The 22,772-nt window shown below is 39.5% G+C and overlaps 1 non-coding gene across 1 annotated transcript in view; it reads left to right on the top strand.

The window, feature by feature from the left end:
• LOC128689834 (uncharacterized) overlaps positions 1-15,778 on the top strand; it is a 77,848-nt gene extending 62,070 nt beyond the window's left edge. The window contains exon 3 of the transcript XR_011392333.1: positions 15,182-15,778. This is a non-coding gene — a transcript (uncharacterized protein). The remainder of the gene's footprint in view (positions 1-15,181) is intronic.
• Positions 15,779-22,772: the final 6,994 nt, after the last annotated feature.

The raw sequence follows: 22,772 nt of genomic DNA, 5'->3' as shown, positions 1-22,772 counted from the left end.
GGGAGTGGACGTGTCAGCGGATGGGTCAATGAAAGATGAGGTGAATCATAGAATTGATGAGGGAAAAAGAGTGAGTGGTGCACTTAGGAGTCTGTGGAGACAGAGAACTTTGTCCTTGGAGGCAAAGAGGGGAATGTATGAGAGTATAGTTTTACCAACGCTCTTATATGGGTGTGAAGCATGGGTGATGAATGTTGCAGCGAGGAGAAGGCTGGAGGCAGTGGAGATGTCATGTCTGAGGGCAATGTGTGGTGTGAATATAATGCAGAGAATTCGTAGTTTGGAAGTTAGGAGGAGGTGCGGGATTACCAAAACTGTTGTCCAGAGGGCTGAGGAAGGGTTGTTGAGGTGGTTCGGACATGTAGAGAGAATGGAGCAAAACAGAATAACTTCAAGAGTGTATCAGTCTGTAGTGGAAGGAAGGCGGGGTAGGGGTCGGCCTAGGAAGGGTTGGAGGGAGGGGGTAAAGGAGGTTTTGTGTGCGAGGGGCTTGGACTTCCAGCAGGCATGCGTGAGCGTGTTTGATAGGAGTGAATGGAGACAAATGGTTTTTAATACTTGACGTGCTGTTGGAGTGTGAGCAAAGTAACATTTATGAAGGGATTCAGGGAAACCGGCAGGCCGGACTTGAGTCCTGGAGATGGGAAGTACAGTGCCTGCACTCTGAAGGAGGGGTGTTAATGTTGCAGTTTAAAAACTGTAGTGTAAAGCACCCTTCTGGCAAGACAGTGATGGAGTGAATGATGGTGAAAGTTTTTCTTTTTCGGGCCACCCTGCCTTGGTGGGAATCGGCCAGTGTGATAATAATAAAAAAAAAAAAAAAATTCTAGCGGCTTCAAATCAGGCAGGAGAAAGCTAGTAGGCCCACATGTGAGAGAATGGGTCTGTGTGGTCAGTGTGCACCACATAAAAAAAATCCTGGAGCACGCAGTGCATAATGAGAAAAAACAAACTCCGACCGTTTTTTTTAATTAAAATGCCGACTTTGTGGTCTATTTTCGTATAGTATTTGTGGTTGTATTCTCGTTTTCTTGGTCTCATTTGATAGAATGGAAACTATATTATAGAAATGGAGGTGATTTTGATTAATTTTACTATAAAAAGAACCTGGAAATGGAGCACAAAGTACAGGAAATGTTTGATTTTTGCCGATGTTCAAAAGTGAACAAATGATGTCATTGTCCAATAAATGTCCAAATAGCCATTCTAATACGCAGTCATGAATGGGTTGATGTAATTTTTACAATTATTACAGTATTGCAGTAGTCTGCATAACAGTAAATCTTCTATTTTTTGTTTGAATAAAATTTCAAAATAAAAAGCAAGAGTAATATCACAGGGACCTGGAGACATGACTGATGAACAAAGAAAATGTTATTTTAGAGCCAGGAATGTCTGCATTGTTCATTCTGGACCTTATTTTGAAATTGTCGTATTTTTTAATTTTCGTGAAATTGGCCAAATTGCAAATTTCTGACCATGTTATTGGGTAGTTGAAATCGGTAAATGGGCAGTTTCTTGTACTCAATCGATAGAAAAAATAGAGTTCTGAAGAAATAGTTATGAGTTTGGTTGACTGGAATAAAGGAATTAGCCGAAAATAGGGCTCAAAGTGGGCGAAATTGCCGATTTTTAAATATCGCCGAAGTCGCTAACTTCGCGAGCGTAATTCCGTCAGTTTTCCATCAAATTTCGTTTTTTTGGTGTCTTTACAATCGGGAAAAGATTCTCTATCATTTCATAAGAAAAAATAATTTTTTTTTTTTTCGAATATTTTGCGACACCAGAAGCAACTTCAGGATTTGGCCCTTCGACAGTCAAAGGGTTAAGTGGCTGATGAATCTAAGCTAGTAAAAAAAGTGAGAGAAATTATCATAGAGATAGACTTGTTATTGTGGACAAGAGAGAAGTAGATGAAGGGCAATACAGTGTGTAAGTTATATAGTAGGGCCCCACTTCACGGTGTTTCACTAATACGGCGATTTCAAATTACAGTGGACCCTCGCCTAGCGAACGCATCGCATAACGTTAAATCCGCCTAGCAATACATTTTAACGCAAAAATTTTGCCTCGGCTAGCGCTAAAAAACTCAACGCAATTCGTTCGACACGCGTCCACATGTGGCCTGAGCCCACCTCACTTGTTCCGTGGGTGCCAGTGTTTACAAGCCAGTCACCGCGGTCGCTTCCAAGCATACAGTCGGAACATTTCATATTATCACAGCCTTTTTAGTGATTGCACCTGCAAAATAAGTCACCATGGGCCCCAAGAAAGCTTCTAGTGCCAACCCTATAGGAAAAAGGGTGAGAATTACTATGGATATGAAGAAAGAGATCATTGCTAAATATGAAAGAGGATAAAATCATGAGAAAAGCTTCTCAAGGCTCTGAGGACGTTATCATTTACTTTGCATTTGTATTGGTAGATAAAAGACTGTTGACTAGACTTCAGGATGTACATGTTTATAGAGGAGCCACAGATATATCAGACCACTTTTTAGTTGTAGCTACACTGAGAGTAAAAGGTAGATGGGATACAAGGAGAATAGAAGCATCAGGTAAGAGAGAGGCAAAGGTTTATAAACTAAAAGAAGAGGCAGTTAGGGTAAGATATAAATAACTATTGGAGGATAGATGGGCTAATGAGAGCATAGGCAATGGGGTCGAAGAGGTATGGGGTAGGTTTAAGAATGTAGTGTTAGAGTGTTCAGCAGAAGTTTGTGGTTACAGGAAAGTGGGTGCGGGAGGGAAGAGGAGCAATTGGTGGAATGATGATGTAAAGAGAGTAGTAAGGGAGAAAAAGTTAGCATATGAGAAGTTTTTACAAAGTAGAAGTGATGCAAGGAGGGAAGAGTATATGGAGAAAAAGAGAGAGGTTAAGAGAGTGGTGAAGCAATGTAAAATGAGAGCAAATGAGAGAGTGGGTGAGATGTTAACAAATTTTGTTGAAAATAAGAAAAAGTTTTGGAGTGAGATTAACAAGTTAAGGAAGCCTAGAGAACAAATGGATTTGTCAGTTAAAAATAGGAGAGGAGAATTATTAAATGGAGAGTTAGAGGTATTGGGAAGATGGAGGGAATATTTTGAGGAATTGTTGAATGTTGATGAAGATAGGGAAGCTGTGATTTCGTGTATAGGGCAAGGAGGAATAACGTCTTGCAGGAGTGAGGAAGAGCCAGTTGTGAATGTGGGGGAAGTTCGTGAGGCAGTAGGTAAAATGAAAGGGGGTAAGGCAGCTGGGATTGATGGGATAAAGATAGAAATGTTAAAAGCAGGTGGGGATATAGTTTTGGAGTGGTTGGTGCTATTATTTAATAAATGTATGGAAGAGGGTAAGGTACCTAGGGATTGGCAGAGAGCATGCATAGTTCCTTTGTATAAAGGCAAAGGGGACAAAAGAGAGTGCAAAAATTATAAGGGGATAAGTCTGTTGAGTATACCTGGTAAAGTGTATGGTAGAGCTATTATTGAAAGAATTAAGAGTAAGATGGAGAATAGGATTGCAGATGAACAAGGAGGCTTTAGGAAAGGTAGGGGGTGTGTGGACCAGGTGTTTACAGTGAAACATATAAGTGAAGAGCATTTAGATAAGGCTAAAGAGGTTTTTGTGGCATTTATGGATTTGGAAAAGGCGTATGACAGGGTGGATATGGGGGCAATGTGGCAGATGTATGGTGTAGGAGGTAGGTTACTGAAATCAGTGAAGAGTTTTTACAAGGATAGTGAGGCTCAAGTCAGAGTATGTAGGAAAGAGGGAGATTATTTCCCAGTAAAAGTAGGCCTTAGACAAGGATATGGGATGTCACTGTGGTTGTTCAATATATTTATAGATGGGGTTGTAAGAAAAGTAAATGCGAGAGTCTTGGCAAGAGGTGTGGAGTTAAAAGATAAAGAATCACACATAAAGTGGGAGTTGTCGCAATTGTTCTTTGCTGATGACACTGTGCTCTTGGGAGATTCTGAAGAGAAGTTGCAGAGGTTGGTGGATGAATTTGGTAGGGTATGTAAAAGAAGAAAATTGAAAGTGAATACAGGAAAGAGTAAGGTTATGAGGATAACAAAAAGATTAGGTGATGAAAGATTGGATATCAGATTGGAGGGAGAGAGTATGGAGGAGGTGAATGTATTCAGATATTCGGGAGTGGACGTGTCAACAGATGGGTCTGTGAAAGATGAGGTGAATCATAGAATTGATGAGGGGAAAAGGGTGAGCGGTGCACTTAGGAGTCTGTGGAGACAAAGAACTTTGTCCTTGGAAGCAAAGAGGGGAATGTATGAGAGTATAGTTTTACCAACGCTCCTGTATGGATGTGAAGCATGGGTGATGAATGTTGCAGCGAGGAGAAGGCTGGAGGCAGTGGAGATGTCATGTCTGAGGACAATGTGTGGTGTGAATATAATGCAGAGAATTCGTAGTTTGGAAGTTAGGAGGAGGTGCGGGATTGCCAAAACTGTTGTCCAGAGGGCTGAGGAAGGGTTGTTGAGGTGGTTCGGACATGTAGAGAGAATGGAGTGAAACAGAATGACTTCAAGAGTGTATCAGTCTGTAGTGGAAGGAAGGCGGGGTAGGGGTCGGCCTAGGAAAGGTTGGAGGGAGGGGGTAAAGGAGGTTTTGCGTGCGAGGGGCTTGGACTTCCAGCGGGCATGCGTGAGCGTGTTTGATAGGAGTGAATGGAGACAAATGGTTTTTAATACTTGACGTACTGTTGGAGTGTGAGCAAAGTAACGTTTATGAAGGGATTCAGGGGAACCAGCAGGCCAGACTTGAGTCCTGGAGATGGGAAGTACAGTGCCTGCACTCTGAAGGAGGGGTGTTAATGTTGCAGTTTAAAAACTATAGTGTAAAGCACCCTTCTGGCAAGACAGTGATGGAGTGAATGATGGTGAAAGTTTTTCTTTTTTGGGCCACCCTGCCTTGGTGGGAGGCGGGCAGTGCGTTAATAAAAAATAATAAAAACAGTAAGCAGCAGAGATTGGTTGGAAGCTTATGCACTGGTAGCCATTAACCACCACCTCTTCAACCCCCTCCTCCCCCTCACACATCCTTGTTTGTTTATCACAAAATATGAGTGTAATAAGAGACAACACAATAAGTGTTAGGGGCCCAAGACTGTTCGTCTGCCTCCCAGCATACATAAGGGGGATTACCAATAAACCCCTGGCTGTCTTCAATCAGGCACTGGACAAGCACCTAAAGTCAGTACCTGACCAGCCGGGCTGTGACTTGTACGTTGGATTGCATGCAGCCAGCAGTAACAGCTTGGTTGATCAGTCTCTGATCCACCATGAGGCCTGGTCACAGACCAGGCCGCGGGGGTGTTGACCCCCGGAACTCTCTCCAGGTAAACTGCAGGTACGAACTAAACTGATACACAAATGAATATGAAGTAGGTACTGTATACACTTTACATCCAGGTATCTTTTATTTTTAATCTGTATTATGCAAAGGAAGATAGCAGAGGGTATATAATCACTGAGGGAGTCCCCCCTTCCCTCATGGACAGATGCAGTTCCTGTCAACCCAGAATATGCTAGTCATTTTTTTCACAAAAATTAAAAGTTTAACAACTAAATTGATGCACAGTATATACATTATACACAAGGTACTCTATTCACATCATTTTTAGTTATGTTAGGTAAGATTCATAAGGAAATAGGACGGGTTTCCTGATGTGAGTCATCAGATGATGACTCACTACTGGTGCTTTTGGTCATCTGACCAACCCCTGCTGCTGGGTTACCCCTCTATCTGTTTAAAAATAAAGGTTATACACTTTCCTGTCATTGTAACACTGATTATTCAAACAGAAGGGAGCAAGGATATATAAATCCCTTTGAATTTGTTTATAAATACATGTAATGTCAAAAGCATCCTCAAAGCTTAGCACTGATGATGCAAAGGATATGAAAACACTTCAGGTGTTGACTGGTATACAGGAAACAACTAATTTAATCATTTGTTGGTTTTCCTGAGACTCCCATGGAGATAAACTATTTATATATAAATGGTGTATACTGGGGTGGCTCCAAATTTCAAACACCAAACAAAACAAAACAAAAAAAAAAAAGCTTATTTATTTGCAAAGGTTACAGTTTGTGTTTACATTTCATAATTTGATTGGTACAAAGAAAGCCACTATTTTACTAACTAACAAACTTTAAATATTTAATATTTTACTCAGTTATTAATATGAGGTAGTGCAGTTTATGATACAAACATACATTAATATGAGGCAGTACAATTTATGATAAAAACATACATTTTTAGGTTATGGCAGTGCCATGAGATTATCCCTTCACTTTTCAATCATTAACACATTCAAAATTTGTGTAAATACAGCTTGGGTAAGTGAATGATTGTAAATAGCACAGTAATGTGTAGTAACAGTGAAATTAGCCTTCCTGTGTGTGTTTTAGCTATTCTTCCCTAGTTTCAGTCGCAAAGTAAGTCACAACATTACGATTGAAAAATTGACGTAATTCTTTAGTCATCACATAACGAAAATGTCATAGACGATCGAGTCTTATTTGACTGTCTACTATATATCACTAATACATTGCTAACTAGCATATCTCTGTCCACCATATCTGTTATGGTATGTATTTTAGTCATATAGGGTGTAAATATGTTTCGTATCTTCATAAGCAACACCTGACCTGCAGAGTAGTTGACTCATACATAATGTTAGTTAATTTAGACTGTTATGTAGATAAAATATTGTTTAAAGTTTCCTCTCCAAGTTGTGGATTGTTCTTACTACAGTATTGTGATTTTTTTTCTTATATGTTGTGTGCTTACTTAGTGCATATTTGTGATGTTACATGATTGCTTGAAATCCAGCTTCGTAGCTGAGTGTTAAATTACAAGTGTTCTATGTAATCACTCATGTATGTAATACAGATAGCCACATTCAAATTTGAATATATAGTATTAAGTGAATATTGGAATTTTCCTCATATTTCCTGAAAGATTTTACTTAAAAACTAAGCCAAGTCAGTTCTGAATTATGATCATCATCTAAGGTGACTTAAACTTCCTTTTTATATGTAGGCAGCCCTTTCAAGGGAGAGGTGTAGTGGCTTTTGATCCAAAGAATTTGTTCTCATCCCTTTCCTTTTCCGTTTAACCACATTGGGGAAATTTCCTTCTGTGAATTCTAGCTTGTAGATAGAGGGGAAGAGGGGGAAGGGACCACTTTTAGCCCTGTTAATGATGTAGATTTCACTGGTAGTGCTGTGGCAGTCATGTCACTACTCCTGATGAACATCAGAGCATTTTAGTGCATGTCAGGCAACCTTCTGGTAAGACATGGGGAGGCTATCTAGCAGGTCTGCTGATGACAAAAATATTACTGGGGTCATCTGCAGATCTAATAGTGGCCATCGAAGGAGTATGACTTCTTGCATTAATTCTGGCTCACCAGCTACCATTATGAGCTGACAGACAATTACATAACTAGGGAACTTGTTTAACCCTTTGACTGTTTCAGCCGTATATATACGTCTTACAAGCCAGTGTTTCGGACGTATATATACTCAATAAATCTAGCGGCTTCACAGGAGAAAGCTGGTAGGTCCACATGTGAGAGAATGGGTCAGTGTGCACTGTATAAAAATCTTGCAGCACACAGTGCATAATGAGAAGAAAAAAACTCGGACCTTATTTTTGGATTAAAACGCCGACTTTGAGGTGTATTTTCATATAGTATTTATGGTTGTATTCTCGTTTTCTTGGTCTCATTTGATAGAATGGAAAACATATTATAGAAATAGAAATGATGTTGATTAGTTTCACGATGAAAACAACCTTGAAATTGAGCTCAAATCAGTGGAAATGTTCGATTTTTACCAATGTTCAAGAGTAAGCAAATCACACCACACGTCCAATACACGTCAACTGGTGAGTCTACTATTCTTTCACTAGTGCACTGATATTATTTATACCATTTTTACAATAATACAGTAGTCTGCATAACAGTAACTCTTCAATTTTTTGTGTAAATAAAAAATCAAAATAGAAAGCAAGAGTAATATAAGAGGGGCCTGGAGACGTGACTAATGAACAGAGGATGTTATTTTAGTGCCAAGAATGTCTGTATTGTTTATTCTGGACCCTATTTTGAAATTGGCATCTTTTTTAATTTACGTGAAATTGGCCAAATTACCAATTTCTGACCACTTTATTGGGTAGTTGAAATCGGTAAATGGGTGGTTTCTTGTACTCAATAGAAAAAATGGAGTTCTAAAGAAATAGCTATGAGTTTGGTTGACTGGAATAATGGAATTGGCCGAAAATAGGGCTCAAAGTCGGCAAAATTGCCGATGCGTATATATCGCCGAGATCACTAACTTCTCAGGAGCATAATTCCATAAGGTTTCGATCAAATTTCGTACTTTTGGTGTCATTATCATCGGGAAAAGATTCTCTATCATTTTATAAGAAAAATAATTTTTTTTTCCATAAATTTTGTGACACAGAATGACAGTTTCAGAAATGGGCTTGTGACAGTCAAAGGGTTTATGAGGTAGTTCTGTTAAGCCTGGCTAAGTTCTGGAGGCCATCTTGGTGTTATATACTAAATAATATAATGTTTCCAGGGAACAACAGCACTACTTGTTGTAGCACTGATGTTGGTTCAGCGTATTTTTTTTTTTTTAAATTTCAGAACTGATCTCCCCTTTTTTGTTTTATGAATCTCTAATGAGTGACGCCTCTACCAACCCATGCACAACCATGAACACCCATTACCAACATTCTCTTTAGTCCCTCTGGTATCTCTTGACACCCATCTTACCTGGACTCTGGAATCTGCTGACCCCATGACATAACTAAGATGTATGGACAAGGTGGCTCCTAGCCATCTGCAAGAGACATCGACAAACAAAAACTCTGACATAGCCATCACACCTCCATCACACACCAAGAAACACACTGCTTGGAAACCTCTCCCACTGACAAATCTTCCAAAAGCTACATAGGACAAGGTTTATTTTAACTGCAAAAAAAAAAAAAAAAAACTTGAAGCATCTCAGAATGACTGCTTACAAAAGAAATTAATGCAAATCAGCCAGAACATCTATTTCTCTCTCAAAAAATGTGAAATGTTCATCATCAGAGTTAACCCTTTGACTGTCACAACCCCAAATCCTGAAGTGTCTACTGGTGTCAAAGAATTTAAAAAAAAAAAAAAAAAAAAATTTTTTTCTTATGAAAATGTTTCGATTAATTTTCTGATTGTTTTAAGCCCCAAATTTTTTTTTTGCAATCAGTCCTTACTGAGATATAGAGGCATAAAGTTGGCAGAAAATGAGCCGTGTATGGCAACAGTGGCGAATGCCGCTCACCCGGTAAACTTTGGTTTACTTGCATTCCAAGGTTTCTTGTTTTTTCACTATTTTATTTTTTCAGGTAACTTATGTGGCCTGTTAGCCCAAAGTAAGGTGCAATGTATATATATACATGTACACTCGTTGTACACAACACAATAAGCGCACAAACATAATTATTAATATATTGTTTATAAAACTTGTTTACACAACCAAACAATACAAAAAATTGTTTATTACTATTGTTCTATGATATATACAGTAGGGCCCTGCTTTGCAGCGTTTCACCTTTTGGCGTTCCGCTAATACGGCGATCTCAAAATATGACCAAAACTCTCTATACGGCAAGTTGTCTTTCAAATACGGTGCGCGCCACTCAGTTTGTTTATATTCTCCATGAGCACATCTCTATTATGTAATAATAATCACTCTTGAGCACATTAAATGTCTAATTTTACATCAATATAGACATTTTCATTAATCCATCTATTATATTTTCTTCAAAATTATATAAGAAATACGTTACATAACATATAAACAGTTTATGTTTATGTACTATGGAGGTGTAGTAGCTGGGCGGAGGGAAAACATTACGTCACTCCCCTTGATACATAATGCTTTTGTTTACAATTCTCGGCATGAATTATTCATTACTTCTCCCTTTGTTTATGATAGCATCTAAAGGTAGTTGATAAAAACGATTAAACTCAGTGAACATGGTATGTCGATGGTAATAATATAGCTCTGGGCCACACTAAATATCATGTAGCTATGTAGGTAGGTGTAGGTATGTAGCCCAGGCGGACTACATACGTACATTATTATTATTACTGATAATTATACGTATGTGTACCTGTACCTAAGAAAACTTACACACTGTGCTCGCATGCAGGTACACATTAAAATCACTAAGAGTGTCTTATCAGTCTTGAAGATGCCATATTAATAATGATAATAACAACACAATAATAATCACACTAAGGAGCATTAAATATCGTATTAAACGTTAATATAAACATTTTGCTTAATCCATCTAAATACACCCCGCAGTAGAATAAATTAACATAAATGTGAGATGTGGTAGCCAGACAACTTGTAGGACTTGTGGTAGCCAGGCAACTTGTGGTAGCCAGGCAACTTGTAGTCCAACATCAGAGAAAATGTGTCACTATAATATTACTGGGGGTAACTAGAAAATTATTCCTTTCGTATGCCTTCATTCAGGGTGTCATTTCTTCTAAAAATGGTGTTACATGAGAATGGGAGTGTTTCTCTTTATTTATTCTACTGTATCAGTGTGGAGACAACTTGTACACAATGTAAAGTGATGAAAACCAGACACATTCATCTGGTTTGTTAACATTATGTGTGGGTGGAGTGGTGAGGGCTGCCCTTCCTGGCTACCCATACTCCCCAAACTGACTTCATACAAATAAAACTCACCTCTCAACCTACATTAAGGCTACAAATATTTTAAGGTAATTAATGAGTGTACTATACATTTATGCATTTTATCGCTCTAGGGAGCTTAACGTCGTAGTTGGTATAAGTGGCCAGGCAGGATGCCATATCTCCCACACAGCTTTCTACAAATAAATACTTTTCACTTCTCACCCTACATTAAGACCATTAAGACTTCAAATATTTTAAGGTAAGTAATGTGTGTACTGTATATGCATTTTATCGCTCTAGGGAGCTTTAAGCATCGTAGTATAGTGTGTGTGGGTGGGGTTGCCAGGAGGGCTACCACACCTGACTTCTTATAGTAAATACTACTCACCTTTTGCCCTACATTAAGACTACAAATATTTTGAGGTAAATAATGAGTGTACTGTGTGTGTATTTTACTTTTTAATGTCTAGTTCTATTGCTAACTTAATATATGCATATAAATGCTAACTTAATATATGCCTAGGAAGGGTTGGAGGGAGGGGGTAAAGGAGGTTTTGTGTGTGAGGGGCTTGGACTTCCAGCAGGCATGCGTGAGCGTGTTTGATAGGAGTAAATGGAGACAAATGGTTTTTAATACTTGACGTGCTGTTGGAGTGTGAGCAAAGTAACATTTATGAAGGGATTCAGGGAAACCGGCAGGCCGGACTTGAGTCCTGGAGATGGGAAGTACAGTGCCTGCACTCTGAAGGAGGGGTGTTAATGTTGCAGTTTAAAAACTGTAGTGTAAAGCACCCTTCTGGCAAGACAGTGATGGAGTGAATGATGGTGAAAGTTTTTCTTTTTCGGGCCACCCTGCCTTGGTGGGAATCGGCCGGTGTGATAATAAAAAAAAAAAAAAAAAATAAATGCTAACTTAATATATGCTTATAAATGCCAGATAACAAGTTTACACTTGTTATCTGGCATTTATCTGCATTTATAAACAGAAAAAATGAAGTTCTGCTTTCCAGCGAAGTCTGCTTTCCGGCAGTAGCCTGGAGCCTAACCTGCTGAATAAGTGGGGCCCTACTGTATACAAATGTACAGTCACTGGACATGTTCCTAGAAGTTTTGCAGCTTGTGGAACTCTTTGAAACATGGTTTCATACACAATGGTGTTTTACACTCCTCACACACAAAACGAGTGTGTCTGCATTTTTGTGGGGTTTTTTTAATGTGCACAGACAAAACACCTCGTCTGAGCAGTTTTCTTCAAAGTATTAGCAGGCAGTTGGTTAGGTAGTTATCCTAGGTAAATGGTCGTATGTCATCATTCCTTCATTCCTTCCTTCCTACCTTCCTTCCTACATTCCTTCCTTCCTTCCCTACCTACCCACCTTCCTTTCTTCCTTACTTCTTTTCTTCCTTCCTTACTTCTTTTCTTCCTTCCTTACTTTTTTCCTTCCTTCCTTTCATCTCGTCCTTCCTTCCTGCCTTCCTTTCTTCCCTCCTTCCTTCCTTCTGGTTTCTATAATATATATACACATATATAGTCACTGGACACTTTCATGTAACTGCTATTATCTTCAGCAAGCTTGTGTTGTGTGTGAGTGTGTGAATTTCTAAATGTGCTGAGTCAGGGTCCAGCAGTTGTCAAAATGACATATTGTCTCATTACTCACTCTCCCTACCGCCTGTGAAAACAATGGGGTCGGATGCTTGCTTCCCTTCCACCCGACTACCTAATTATCTTTCTCCCTCATTCTCTCTTGCTTTCTCTCTCTCATTCTCTCCCTCATTCTCTCCCTCATTCCCTCCCTCATTCCCTCCCTCATTCTCTCTCTCATTCTTCATTCTTCTGGTATCCTTGGCATTGCTTTTGGTCACAAACTCCTCAAAACCATGAAACTGATCTTCACCGACACTTCTATCTATGTTAAAGCATCACTTGGGAAGAGAAGAGTCCCAGATGTGCCGGGGAGTCACATATTTCTTAACGCTAGGTATGCTGAACAAGGACTACTGAAATGGCATTCCCACAATGCGCCACTGGCTCCGTGATTTTTTTATATGACACATACTGACCATGGAGACCCATTCTCTCACATGTGGGCCTACCAGCTTTCTCCTGCTTGATTTGAAGCCGCTTGCATATTGGTGTTCTGAAATACGTGTTTGTAGGTCTCTTGATGTTTCGCCCACATATAATTTGTTGCAGTCATTACAAGGGATTATGTAATACTCACTTGTGCTTTATAGTAATCTGTTTACATTAATGTTTTTCACTGATTTCATCATTGCTTAGTTAATCTTAAGTTAATTTTAAGCCAGCCCGTAATGCTATGCATAGTATAAGTGGCTTTGGCATGCTGCTCTTATCTGTATTTTTTTGTACCTCTGTATGTGTGGTCAAATTATAAATAAATAAATAAATAAATAAATAAATAAACACGGTGGCTCGTAAGACATTATATATACGACCAAAACAATCAAAGGGTTAATGATGTTGATCAGACCAATAAACTAATACAGCTCCATACTATTGGCAGGACTGTGGTCAATACAGATTTTTCACTCCACCCTCACCCCTTTAACTGTCGCAACCCCAAATCCTGAGGTGTCTCTTGGTGTCGCAAAATATTTGAAAAAAAAAAATTATTTTTATTGTGAAATGATAGAGAATCTTTTCCTGATGGCGACACCAAAAGTACAAAATTTGATGAAAGACTTACGGAATTACGCTCTCGAGAACTTAGTGACCTCAGTGATATTTACAAATCTGCGATTTCACCCACTTTGAGCCCTATTTTCAGCTAATTCCCTTGTTCCAGTCAATCAAACTCATAGCTATTTCTTTAGAACTCCATTTGTTGTATTGATTGAGTACAAGAAACTGCCCATTTACCGATTTCAACTACCCATTAAAGAGGTCAGAAATTGGCAATTTGGCCAATTTCACGCATATTAAAAAATATGCCAATTTCAAAATAGGGTCCAGAATGAACAATGCAGACATTCCTAGCTCTAAAATAGCATTTTCTTTGTTCATCAGTCATGTATCCAGGTCCCTCTGATATTACTTGGGCTTTCTATTTTGAATTTTTATTCAAACAAAAAATAGAAGATTTACTGTTATACAGACTACTGCAATATTGTAATGACTGCATATTAGAATGGCTAGTTGGACATTTATTGGACAATGACATCATTTGTTTACTCTTGAACATCGGCAAAAAATCAAACATTTCCTCTACTTTGAGCTCCATTTCAAGGTCCTTTTCATAGTCAAACCAATCAAAATCACCTCCATTTCTATAATGTTTTACATTCTATCAAATGTGACTACGAAAATGAGAATACAACCATAAAAACTATATGAAAATACACCTCAAAGTCGGAGTTTTTTTTTTTCTCATTATGCACTGCTTACTGCAGGATTTTTTTCATACTGTGCATGCAGACCCATTCTCTCATATGTGTGCCTACCAGCTTTCTCCTGCTTGATTTGAAGCCCCTAGAATTTTTGAGTACAGTAGGCCTTGCTTTACAGCGTTTCGTTTTACTGCGTTCCGTTAATACGGTCATTTCAAATTATGACCAAAACTCTCTATACAGCTTCCCCCCACCAGATTTTCTAATACAGTCACTGCACCCCACTCGGTTTGTTTACATTCTGCGCGAGATCCTTAAGCACTAAGTTTCTGCATTATGTCTAGAAACTCCAAAATTTCAAGTGTTTTTAAGTTAATTTATATTTTATATATACAGTGGAACCTCTACTTGCGAGCGCATCCACATGCAAGTTTTTCCAAATATGAGCAGTTGATGGGTCAATTTTTTGCTTCCATATGCGAGCTAAATTTCCATAAGTGAGCAGACCTCAAAGCAGCTTCCTTGATGGAAATATAAACACATATGCAGTATAATGTGATCCTTTATTGACAACGTTTCACCCACACAGTGGGCTTTTTCAAGTCACACACAGATCTACCTGGGGTGGAAGGTACGGGAGTATTTATAGTCATGTTCAGAATGTTGAGGTCAGGTGGAGAATGCTGCATCTGATGATCTACCAGGTGGAGTTGTAGAGTCTTGGGTAGCTTGGCAGGGGTATTGGACAAGTTGTGAGTAGACCTTTTGTAGTGTTCTATGTTCTTATGTGGGATAGCGATGAAGAAGTTTCTTGGCGAGTGGTTCAGCTATGTTATAGAAGCCGTTGTTCTGGTTGAAATTGTTGGTTATAGAGATAAGCGATGATTCCAGGATTCTTCGGTATTGAGTGTTGTCTTCTGTGGCGATAAGTGTTGAGTTTCTGTAGTTAATTAAATGGTTTTGTGAATTGCGATGTTGTACACAGGCATTCCTTGTATCGTCAGTCCTGCTTGCATATTGGTGTTCTGAAATACGTGTTTGTAGGTCTCTTGATGTTTCGCCCACATATAATTTGTTGCAGTCATTACAAGGGATTATGTATACCCCTGCAGAGGATGGAGGCTTGTCCTGTCTACTACTGGTGATGTCCTTGATGGTCGTGGTTGTGGAGGTAGATACTTGGAAGGATGTATGTGGGCGAAACATCAAGAGACCTACAAACACGTATTTCAGAACACCAATATGCAAGCAGGACTGACGATACAAGGAATGCCTGTGTACAACATCGCAATTCACAAAACCATTTAATTAACTACAGAAACTCAACACTTATCGCCACAGAAGACAACACTCAGTACCGAAGAATCCTGGAATCATCACTTATCTCTATAACCAACAATTTCAACCAGAACAATGGCTTCTATAACATAGCTGAACCACTCGCCAAGAAACTTCTTCATCGCTATCCCACATAAGAACATAGAACACTACAGAAGGTCTACTCACAACTTGTCCAATACCCCTGCCAAGCTACCCAAGACTCTACAACTCCACCCGGTAGATCATCAGATGCAGCATTCTCCACCTGACCTCAACATTCTGAACATGACTATAAATACTCCCGTACCTTCCACCCCAGGTAGATCTGTGTGTGACTTGAAAAAGCCCACTGTGTGGGTGAAACATTGTCAATAAAGGATCACATTATACTGCATATGTGTTTATATTTCCACTGTGTCGGTATTTGATACCATTTATTTCCAGCTTCCTTGATGCTGGTGAGGGGCTCTTGCTCTTGATCTAGGGAATTATATCTCATTTTTTTGTTGGACTATCTTATTGAAACTTGGGCAATGTATGATGGAAAGATGCTTCTCAACTTACACCAAAAATTAAAGAAATCAGAGCAAAAATAACGGAGTTCACTTCTCAGCAATTAGCCACCCCTTAGCGGTATTTTCGAATGGTTTTTATGGTTGTATTCTCGTTATTTTGGTCTCATTTGATAGAATGGAACATAAGAAAGGAGGAACACTGCAGCAGGCCTGTTGGCCCATACTAGGCAGGTCCTTTACAATTCATCCCACTAACAAAACATTTGCCCAACCCAATTTCCAATGCTACCCAAGAAATAAGCTTTGATGTGCAAGTCCCACTCAAATCCAACCCCTCTCACTCATGTATTTATCCAACCTAAATTTGAAACTACCCAAAGTCCAAGCCTCAATAACCCAACTAGGTAGACTGTTCCACTCATCAAGTACCCTATTTCCAAACCAATACTTTCCTATGTCCTTTCTAAGATATATTACAGAATAGATATGATTTTGATTGCTTTCATGACAAAAAGTACCTTGAAACTGAGCTCAACATAGGAGAAATGTTCCATTGCTTGGCTATGTTCAAGAGTAAACAAATGACATCACTGGCCATTCCAATATGCAGTAGTGAATGGGTTGATATTATTTATACAATTATTACAATAAGGCATAACAGTAAATCTTATATTTTTTGTGGGAATAAAAATTACAAATTACAGTGGAACCTTGACTTACGAGTTTAATCCATTCCAGGAGCTAGCTCGTAACTCAATTTACTCGTATATCAAATTAATTTTCCTCATTTAAATTAATTGAAAAGCCATTAATTCGTTCCTGCACTCTGGAGAGATGAGAAAAAATACTTGATGGCAATTCCAGGAATTCCAGGAACAGCTGTTAAAAATTGACCACTGTCTGGAAAATCTTCCAGCTCCTGCACCCAACATCTTGCTCCTGGGGGATTTCAACTTAAGGCACCTAAAATGGAGGAATATAGCAAATAATATTGTTGCAGTAATAACACCAGGAGGCAGCTCTGATGAAAACTCACACTCACACGAGCTTTTAAATCTCTGCACAAAATTCAATTTAAACCAGCAAATAATAGAGCCTACTAGACTGGAGAATAGACCTCATCTTCACTAACAATGATGATCTGATAAGAAATGTCACCATATCAAAAACAATATACTCAGATCACAACATAATTGAGGTTCGGACATGTATGCGTGGAGCCCCAGACCGACATAATGAGACTAGTCACGAGGGAGCATTCACCAAATTCAACTTCAATAACAAAAACATAAAGTGGGACCAAGTAAACCAAGTCCTAACCGATATAAGCTGGGAAGATATACTAAGCAACACAGACCCCAACTTATGCCTAGAACAGATTAACTCGGTGGCACTCGATGTATGCACAAGGCTTATTCCTCAAAGAAAAAGGAGGAGTAGATGCAAAATAGAAAGAGACAGGCGCTCCCTTTACAGGCGACAGAAAAGAATAATAGAGCGGCTAAAAGAGGTCAATATATCTGAAATGCATAGGGAGACACTGGTCAGAGAAATAGCAAGCATCGAACTTAAGCTAAAGGAATCTTATAGGAGTCAGGAATCGCGGGAAGAACTAAAAGCCATAAATGAAATCGAAAGAAACCCAAAGTATTTCTTCTCCTATGCCAAATCAAAGTCGAGAACATCGTCCAGTATTGGGCCCCTACTTAAACAAGATGGGTCCTACACAGATGACAGCAAGGAAATGAGTGAGCTACTCAAGTCCCAATATGACTCAGTTTTTAGCAAGCCGCTAACCAGACTGAGAGTCGAAGATCAAAATTAATTTTTTATGAGAGATCCACAGAATTTGGTTAACACAAGCCTATCCGATGTTATCCTGATGCCAAATGACTTTGAACAGGCGATAAATGACATGCCCATGCACTCTGCCCCAGGGCCAGACCCATGGAACTCCGTGTTCATCAAGAACTGCAAGAAGCCCCTATCACGAGCCTTTTCCATCCTATGGAGAGGGAGCATGGACACGGGGGTCGTCCCACAGTTACTAAAAACAACAGACATAACCCCACTCCACAAAGGGGGCAGTAAAGCAACAGCAAAGAACTACAGACCAATAGCACTAACACCCCATATCATAAAAATCTTTGAAAGGGTCCTAAGAAGCAAGATCACCACCCATCTAGAAGCCCATCAGTTACACAACCCAGGGCAACATGGGTTTAGAACAGGTCGCTCCTGTCTGTCTCAACTATTGGATCACTACGACAAGGTCCTAATGCACTAGAAGACAAAAAGAATGCAGATGTAATATATACAGACTTTGCAAAAGCCTTCGACAAGTGTGACCATGGCGTAATAGCGCACAAAATGCATGCTAAAGGAATAACAGGAAAAGTCGGTCGATGGATCTATAATTTCCTCACTAACAGAACACAAAGAGTAGTCGTCAACAGAGTAAAGTCCGAGGCAGCTACGGTGAAAAGCTCTGTTCCACAAGGCACAGTACTCGCTCCCATCTTGTTCCTCATCCTCATATCCGACATAGACAAGGATGTCAGCCACAGCACCGTGTCTTCCTTTGCAGATGACACCCGAATCTGCATGACAGTGTCTTCCATTGCAGACACTGCAAGGCTCCAGGTGGACATCAACCAAATCTTTCAGTGGGCTGCAGAAAACAATATGAAGTTCAACGATGAGAAATTTCAATTACTCAGATATGGTAAACACGAGGAAATTAAATCTTCATCAGAGTACAAAACAAATTCCGGCCACAAAATAGAGCGAAACACCAACGTCAAAGACCTGGGAGTGATCATGTCGGAGGATCTCACCTTCAAGGACCATAACATTGTATCAATCGCATCTGCTAGAAAAATGACAGGATGGATAATGAGAACCTTCAAAACTAGGGAGGCCAAGCCCATGATGACACTCTTCAGGTCACTTGTTCTATCTAGGCTGGAATATTGCTGCACACTAACAGCACCTTTCAATGAAAGGCAGGTGAAATTGCTGACCTAGAAAATGTACAGAGAACCTTCACGGCGCGCATAACGGAGATAAAACACCTCAATTACTGGGAGTGCTTGAGGTTCCTAAACCTGTATTCCCTGGAATGCAGGCGGGAGAGATACATGATTATAAACACCTGGAAAATCCTAGAGGGACTAGTACCGAACTTGCACACGAAAATCACTCACTAAGAAAGCAAAAGACTTGGCAGACGATGCAACATCCCCCCAATGAAAAGCAGGGGTGTCACTAGCACGTTAAGAGACCATACAATAAGTGTCAGGGGCCCGAGACTGTTCAACTGCCTCCCAGCATACATAAGGGGGATTACCAATAGACCCCTGGCAGTCTTCAAGCTGGCACCTGGACAAGCACCTAAAGTCGGTTCCTGACCAGCCGGGCTGTGGCTCGTACGTTGGTTTGCGTGCAGCCAGCAGCAACAGCCTGGTTGATCAGGCTCTGATCCACCAGGAGGCCTGGTCACAGACCGGGCCGCGGGGGCATTGACCCCTGGAACTCTCTCCAGGTAAACTCCAGGTAAATGGCTTATTTATCTATCATAATTCATCTAATATGACATAATAAATAATATAATTAGCACAGAAATATGATATGTATGGTGGCAGAGGAAGTGGCAGCGGCAGAAGCGTCGGCCATTTCTGTCCCAATTTGACTCTAGTATCTTCCCATGTCCTTACTGTAAGAGAAAATGGAGTATTTTTGAGGCTAACTGCAGTAGATCACTAGGACCTATGGTTAGAAAAAAAAAATTTGGCCAAATGATTGTAAAAAATGCAAACAATCACGACAGAACTGCCCCCAAAGGGATGTAAACATGTTTACTGCTTACCAGCTGTGCCAACTAGCAGAAGCAATCTGAATTATTATTACGTAGGTATTATTATTATTATTATTATTATTATTATCATCATTATTAATTGAGGGAACTGAAGCTCTATCATTATAATAATAATAATAATTAGTATATTATTATTATTATTATTATTATTATTATCATTATTATTATTATTATTAATTTAGGGAACTGAAGCTCTATCATTATTATAATAATAATACAGTAGACCGCCATTTAAGAATTGCTGCACAATTTTATGTAACACGTATAATTAATTTAACATGGTTCAGTTTGCGGGAAGGAAAAACGGGGAGCCCTCCCACCATCCCCTACAACTCCCCAACACCACCCACCACCATCCCAGCATTCCTAATTCATACCTGTCCAGTCTTTCTCTGCTACAAGGCAGCTGTGTTTGTCAATTGTGTTATGATATTTTAATTACTATAGGTTGGTAGACAGCAACCACCCAGGGAAGTACTACCGTCCTGCCAGATGACTGTGAAACAAAAACCTGTAACTGTTTTGCATGATGGTAGGATTGCTGGTTTCTTTTTCTGTCTCATAAACACGCTAAGATAACAGGGATATCTTGCTACTCCTACTTACACTTTGGTCACACTTCACAGACACGCACATGCATATATATATATACATACATCTAGGTTTTTCTCCTTTTTCTAAATAGCTCTTGTTCCTTTTTATTTCTTCTATTGTCCATGGGGAAGTGGAAAAGAATCTTTCCTCCGTAAGCCATGCGTGTCGTATGAGGCGACTAAAATGCCGGGAGCAATGGGCTAGTAACCCCTTCTCCTGTATACAATTACTAAAAAAGAGAAGAAGAAAAACTTTATAAAACTGGGTTGCTTAAATGTGCGTGGATGTAGTGCGGATGACAAGAAACAGATGATTGCTGATGTTATGAATGAAAAGAAGTTGGATGTCCTGGCCCTAAGCGAAACAAAGCTGAAGGGGGTAGGAGAGTTTCAGTGGGGGGAAATAAATGGGATTAAATCTGGAGTATCTGAGAGAGTTAGAGCAAAGGAAGGGGTAGCAGTAATGTTAAATGATCAGTTATGGAAGGAGAAAAGAGAATATGAATGTGTAAATTCAAGAATTATGTGGATTAAAGTCAAGGTTGGATGCGAGAAGTGGGTCATAATAAGCGTGTATGCACCTGGAGAAGAGAGGAATGCAGAGGAGAGAGAGAGATTTTGGGAGATGTTAAGTGAATGTATAGGAGCCTTTGAACCAAGTGAGAGAGTAATTGTGGTAGGGGACTTGAATGCTAAAGTAGGAGAAACTTTTAGAGAGGGTGTGGTAGGTAAGTTTGGGGTGCCAGGTGTAAATGATAATGGGAGCCCTTTGATTGAACTTTGTATAGAAAGGGGTTTAGTTATAGGTAATACATATTTTAAGAAAAAGAGGATAAATAAGTATACACGATATGATGTAGGGCGAAATGACAGTAGTTTGTTGGATTATGTATTGGTAGATAAAAGACTGTTGAGTAGACTTCAGGATGTACATGTTTATAGAGGGGCCACAGATATATCAGATCACTTTCTAGTTGTAGCTACACTGAGAGTAAAAGGTAGATGGGATACAAGGAGAATAGAAGCATCAGGGAAGAGAGAGGTGAAGGTTTATAAACTAAAAGAGGAGGCAGTTAGGGTAAGATATAAACAGCTATTGGAGGATAGATGGGCTAATGAGAGCATAGGCAATGGGGTCGAAGAGGTATGGGGTAGGTTTAAAAATGTAGTGTTAGAGTGTTCAGCAGAAGTTTGTGGTTACAGGAAAGTGGGTGCAGGAGGGAAGAGGAGCGATTGGTGGAATGATGATGTAAAGAGAGTAGTAAGGGAGAAAAAGTTAGCATATGAGAAGTTTTTACAAAGTAGAAGTGATGCAAGGAGGGAAGAGTATATGGAGAAAAAGAGAGAAGTTAAGAGAGTGGTGAAGCAATGTAAAAAGAGAGCAAATGAGAGAGTGGGTGAGATGTTATCAACAAATTTTGTTGAAAATAAGAAAAAGTTTTGGAGTGAGATTAACAAGTTAAGAAAGCCTAGAGAACAAATGGATTTGTCAGTTAAAAATAGGAGAGGAGAGTTATTAAATGGAGAGTTAGAGGTATTGGGAAGATGGAAGGAATATTTTGAGGAATTGTTAAATGTTGATGAAGATAGGGAAGCTGTGATTTCGTGTATAGGGCAAGGAGGAATAACATCTTGTAGGAGTGAGGAAGAGCCAGTTGTGAGTGTGGGGGAAGTTCGTGAGGCAGTAGGCAAAATGAAAGGGGGTAAGGCAGCCGGGATTGATGGGATAAAGATAGAAATGTTAAAAGCAGGTGGGGATATAGTTTTGGAGTGGTTGGTGCAATTATTTAATAAATGTATGGAAGAGGGTAAGGTACCTAGGGATTGGCAGAGAGCATGCATAGTTCCTTTGTATAAAGGCAAAGGGGATAAAAGAGAGTGCAAAAATTATAGGGGGATAAGTCTGTTGAGTGTACCTGGTAAAGTGTATGGTAGAGTTATAATTGAAAGAATTAAGAGTAAGACGGAGAATAGGATAGCAGATGAACAAGGAGGCTTTAGGAAAGGTAGGGGGTGTGTGGACCAGGTGTTTACAGTGAAACATATAAGTGAACAGTATTTAGATAAGGCTAAAGAGGTCTTTGTGGCATTTATGGATTTGGAAAAGGCATATGACAGGGTGGATAGGGGGGCAATGTGGCAGATGTTGCAAGTGTATGGTGTAGGAGGTAGGTTACTGAAAGCAGTGAAGAGTTTTTACGAGGATAGTGAGGCTCAAGTTAGAGTATGTAGGAAAGAAGGAAATTTTTTCCCAGTAAAAGTAGGCCTTAGACAAGGATGTGTGATGTCACCGTGGTTGTTTAATATATTTATAGATGGGGTTGTAAGAGAAGTAAATGCGAGGGTCTTGGCAAGAGGCGTGGAGTTAAAAGATAAAGAATCACACACAAAGTGGGAG

The sequence above is a fragment of the Cherax quadricarinatus genome, chromosome 22 (assembly GCF_038502225.1).
Source record: "Cherax quadricarinatus isolate ZL_2023a chromosome 22, ASM3850222v1, whole genome shotgun sequence".
NCBI lineage: Eukaryota > Metazoa > Arthropoda > Malacostraca > Decapoda > Parastacidae > Cherax > Cherax quadricarinatus.
This window is presented reverse-complemented; position numbering and strand designations above follow the sequence as displayed.